Here is a 6039-nt window from a genome sequence, read left to right on the forward strand (position 1 = left end):
GATCTGTGATGATTCGATTGTTTATGCACATAGAAAAGATTCAAATTAGGCTTATGGTAAGGGGAGTAGGTTTCCGAATTTAGATTTAAGGATATGTCCAAGAAATTAGATGCCTTCTTATTAGGATCTAATTCAATAGAAAAGCCAGTTTCTAAAGAATTCATGTAATTTCTTTACGGTATTATTGTATTGTCTAGGCCTGTCTTTTGTGATGAAAAGGGCATCATCTCTATACAGGCCTCCCTGCAAGTTTTGGAATTCTAAGCTGAGCTCCCTTAACAGGTAGAGACCGACCAAATCAGTAACTTGTGCGGAGTCTGTAGATCCCATTAAAATGTCAAAATTAGATGGGATACCTTTCCTGGCCCAGTATTTTCCGTCAAAGTCAGAGAACGTCTAGCCAGGAGGATAAGTTACCTTTCTAGATCTCTTATATTGGAATTGTTCTTGGCGAAAATTAGGGCTTTATTAAGAAGTATTGGGGATATAGATTGATAATAATTACATATATCAAAAGTTATAAAGTTAAGTCTTTTTTTATCTTTGAGTTGAATAAACCAATTGAGGACAGTTTGGGAGCATTGCCAGAGGGGGAATTTTATTTTCTCTTTTATCAGCGGTATAATTCTGTCTAAGATTTTCCAACTAACTAGTCCTAAATCAGAGTTTGAGCGGCAGATTAATCTTAACGAGGACTTCTCTTGGAAATTTTCTTTATGGTCCTTCATTGTAAATTGTGGGGTTCCTGGGGTAACGATTTCGGTAAAATTGTGGCTATTCATTTGTTTGAGTATGTTCAAGGCATCTATATTTATCATGTCTAATTCATAACCACGAAACTTATATATATTTTTACATTTTCACCCCAAACAAGGCAAATTGCCAATTTGGTGTAGGGGGGCTACTATCACGGGCAACAACTACTGGGGTACTATGTAGGGATTTGGGCAGCAAGATGTCGGTTTACGTTACACTTGAACTTCTGCACGTCAGTACTGTTGGGGAAGCAGGGACTTGGAATGGAATTCCAAAGTCTGGCGGTTCTGGGGAAGAAACTATTGTAGTAGAAAGATCTTTTATATCTAGGGATCTCTACAGTGAGGGGGTGGGATTTAGCAGCCTGTCGGGTTTGTCGAGGGTGCTCACGTCGTGGGGATACAAGTGATTGCAGTTCGTCAGAGCATTCACCACTAAAATACTTGTAGAACAGGCAGAGGGATGCAACATTTCGTCGATGGGACAGAGGCTGAAGCTTAGATGCCAGTTCAGGACCTATCATGTTTGCGACTCTCTTTTGAACCTTGTCAAGGAGCGAGAGACTAGTAGCAGATGCACCAGCCCAAATGTGACAGCAATACTCCATACATGGGCGAATGGTGGCTTTATAGAGGTACAGGATACTTTCGGGTGTTAGTAGTTGTCTAGCACGGTAGAGAGTCCACCTTTCTTGCAGCGGCCCTGGCAATGCCTTCAATGTAATTGTTCCAACTCATGTTTTCTGTGAACGTTAGGCCAAGGAGTTTGAAAGATGTACTCTCAGATAAAGAGTCATTGGCCAGTGCTATATGTGGTAGAGAGGGTTTCTTGTAATTATTGAATGAAACTAGTTTAGTCTTGGCGACATTGAACGTGACCAACCATTTTTGTCCCCATTCCACTACAGATTAGAGGTCTTCCTCTAGTCTTTCTGCCATTTCTTTAGAAATGTGTTCATTCGCCTTCCTGTCGTGCCTGCCATAGAGTGTAGTGTCATCAGCATATATACACATATCGGAGGTAATTTTGTCGGGGAGGTCATTTATGAATATCAGGAACAATAGAGGTCCAAGGATAGACCCCTGAGGCACTCCCGCATTTATATCACACTGTTTAGGTGTACGACCGTCGAGGACAACCTGAATTTTTCTCTTATCTAAGAAGGATTTAATTATATTAAGTATTCTTCCAGTGATACCGTATGATCTAATTTTCCTGAGGAGACCCTCATGCCATACCCTGTCAAAAGCCTTAGATATATCTAGAGCTACCGCTCTGCCCTCTCCCGCTTTGTCCAGTGAATGGTATATACGTTCAGAGATTAGTTAGGATGTCTGCTGTGGAACGGGCTTGTCTAAATCCATATTGTTGGTCAGTCAGAAGTTTAGCATCTGTAAGGTGCCGGACTAGAGCATGGTTAATTAAGGTCTCAAATATTTTGGCAAAAAGTGGGAGGAGGCTAATGGGGCGATAATTTGATGGGCCAGTCCTTTCGCCAGAATTCTTGAATACTGGTACAACAGAAGCAGTTTTCCAACAGCCCGGAAAGCAAGCTTCATTAAGGCATGTGTTGTAGAGTTTGGAGAGAACTGGAGCTGGGATGAGATCGGGTTCACATGCTTTTGAAGTGTCAAGGTCTTTTATGATGGCATGCACCTGAGCAGGGGTGATTTTCAGATCGTCTAGCGTGGCGTCTGTCCGCATAGGAAAGTCAGGAAGAGGGTGGTTGGAAGGGTCCAGTGTGGAGTTGGAGGCAAACCGACTGGCAAGCATGTTAGCCTTCTCGGTCGCTGAGGAGACAACCTCGTGATTGTTGGTTAGTGGGGGAATTGTTGATTGCCCATTATTTACTACACTGTTGTAGATTTTCCAGAAGTCTCGAGTTCCTAGTTTTTGTGCTTCGATGCGTTTTTTAGTGGTTTCCGTAAATTCTCTTTTAGGTGTCGTTATTTCTTTCTTAACGTTATTTCTAGCTTCTATATACTTCAGTCTGTTTGAACTGGACTTATGTCGGTTTAATCTGCGGTATGCATGCTGCTTTTGAGCAATGGCAGTTGCGCAAGTCGAAGTAAACCATTGGGGAGAGTGGGGCTTACTATAAAATTTCCGCATGGGAACATGCGCTTCGATTGCAGTTTGGAACCAGTCAGTGGTCTCGTTTGCACACTGTTTAGCAGGGAGAGAAAAAATATTTCCCCACGGGGCATCTCTGATTAGTTCCCTGATGCTTCCCAGTCAGCCTTTTTATAATATCTCATTGTTTTGAGCACTGGCTCTTCAGTTTTGGGTTTAGAGTTTAGGGCGATTTCAACCATTATCACTGCATGATCAGCGTTCCCGAGTGGGCTGTGGGCCTTCGTTATGCAATCATCAGGAACTGTGGTCAAAAACCGAATTAGAAGTGATGCGTGTTGTTCTTCCTGGTCAGGGAAACGGGCTGGAAACGTAACAATTTGTGATAGGGAGTAAGATATAGTGGAGCTATGAGTTGTGCTGCCCGCTGCATCTGTGTAAGTAGAGAATCCAAGCCAGTTTTTGTGGTGGACATTAAAGTCACCAAATACATGTACTTGCTCTATTCTTAAATATTGAGCTTTTTCTTTTTGGCTAGGATCACATCGAAAGTATTACTTCAAGTAATATCTATCAGGATTTTTCATCTGAATTCTATCAATGTCTTATTTCGCTTATATAGTTTTTGTTGTTTTTTTTTAACGATATTAAGGTTAACGTCTCCGCCTCGGATATCCAGTATTTTTCTTAGAAAGTCACCCATTTTTTATTTGGACGTATTTGTTCATTTATTTTAAAAACTGTAATCTGTGGACACGCGTGTTTTTGGATTCGAACCCCTCATCTTATGTATTTCAGTCCAGCGCCCTAACCCATAACGCTATTATGTCATAGACCATTTACTGTTTAGTTTTTATCGTTTATCTGTTGACGTAGTTTTTTGTTGATTTTTTAAACGACATTAAGGTTAACGTCTCCGTCTTGGAGACCCGGTGTTTTTCTTAAATTGTCTATGACATCATGGCGTAATGGGTTAGGGCGCTGGACTGAAATGCATAAAGTCCGAGGTTCGAATTCTAACAGTCAAGCAACGTTGAAAAGGAGGACTCCGAAACACGCGTGTCCATAGATTACTAATTTTAAAATGATAAATAAATAAGTCCAAATAAATAAAGAAAAACGCCGGATTTATTTTTAAAGTAAAAGAATCTGAAAAAACATATGGAGAAGTATATATTTGCAAACGTTTCATAAGACACTCATTTAATGTGTATATAAAATATTTAAATATAATATATTTATATATTATATACAATATATATATATATTGTATATACTATGTCATAAAATATACTATATATACTAAATTATATTTATTATAATTTATGTATTATATTTTATATTATATGACAATATTATATATATTTTATCTTAGCATATTATCTATCTATATATATATATATATATATATATATATATATTTTATTCAATTTTCACCCCAAACAAGGCACAGTGCCACTTTGAAGCAGGCGGCTACTATTAGGGACTTAATTAGCGGGGTCATTATGAAGGGAGATGAGTAGAAAGATGTTTGTTAACATTACACTTGAACTTCTGCATATCAGTGCAGTTGGGAAAGCAGAATCCCGGAAGGAAGTTCCAAAGACCCGCAGTTCTGGGGAAGAAACTATTGGAGTAAAAGGCTTTCTTGCACCTACGGATCTCTACTGTAAAGAGATGAGACTTAGTAGCTTGTCGGGTTTGTCGGGGGTAGTTACGTCGGTGAGGTACAAGTGTTTGCAGTTCGTCAGAGCATTCACCATTAAAGTATTTGTAGAACAGGCAGAGGGATGCAACATCTCGTCGATGGGACAGAGGCTGAAGCCTAAGTGACAGTTCAGGACCTATCAGGTTGGCGACTCTCTTTTGAACCCTGTCCAGGAGCGAGAGACAAGCAGCAGATGCACCAGCCCAGATGTGACAACAGTACTCCATACATGGGCGAATGGTGGCCTTATAGAGGTATAGGATACTGTCAGGCGTAAGTAGTTTTCTAGCACGGTAGAGAGAGCCTACCTTCTTTGCAGCAGCATTGGCAATGCTCTCAATGTATCTATTCCAGTTCATATTCCCTGTAAACGTTAGGCCGAGCAGTTTAAAAGAAGTACTTTCAGGCAATGTGTTCTTGGCCATTACTATTGGTGGTAGAGAAGGTTTCTTGTAGTTATTGAAGGAAACAAGCTAAGTCTTAGCAGCATTGAACGTGACCAACCATTTTTGTCCCCATTCCACTACAGATTTGAGGTCATCCTCTAGTGTTTCTGCCATTTCCTTTGATATGTGTTCATTTGTTTTCCCTTCATATCTGCTATAGAGAGTGGTGTCATCGGCAAATATACCCATCTCCGAAACAATTTTATCAGGGAGGTCATTTATGAATATCAGGAATAATAGAGGTCCAAGGATAGACCCCTGAGGTACTCCCGCATTTATGTCATATTGTTTAGATGAACGACCGTCGAGGACATCTTTGATTTTTCTATTACTTAAGAAGGATTTAATTACATTATGAATTCTTCCAGTGATTCCATATGATCTAATTTTCCTTAGAAGACCATCGTGCCATACCTTGTCAAAAGCCTTAGATATATCAATGGCCACCGCTCTACCCTCCCCTGTTTTGTCCAATGAACGGTATATACGTTCAGAAACTACAGTTAAGATATCTGATGTTGAACGGGCTTGCCTGAATCCATATTGTTTGTCAGTCAGGAGTTTAGCAGCTGTAAGGTGCTGGACTATGGCTTGATTAACTAAGGACTCAAATATTTTGGCGAAAAGCGGGAGCAGGCTAATGGGGCGGATATTACATATATAATGTATACATAAAATGTATATATATATACATATTAATATACAATGTATACATACAATTTATAATGTATATATATATATATATATATATAATGTATACATAACATTTATATATATATATATAAAATGTATACATAACATTTATATATATATATATATAAAATGTATACATAACATTTATATATATATATATAATGTATACATAACATTTATATATATATATACTTATATATATATATATATAATGTATACATAGGATTTATATATATGTATATATATATATAATGTATACATACAATTTATATATGTATATATATATATAATGCATACATACAATTTATATATATGTATATATATATAATGTATACATACAATTTATATATATGTATGTATATA

Source organism: Euprymna scolopes, chromosome 3 (genome assembly GCF_053919585.1).
Source record: "Euprymna scolopes isolate OS-2025 chromosome 3, ASM5391958v1, whole genome shotgun sequence".
In the NCBI taxonomy this organism is placed as follows: Eukaryota; Metazoa; Mollusca; class Cephalopoda; order Sepiida; family Sepiolidae; genus Euprymna; species Euprymna scolopes.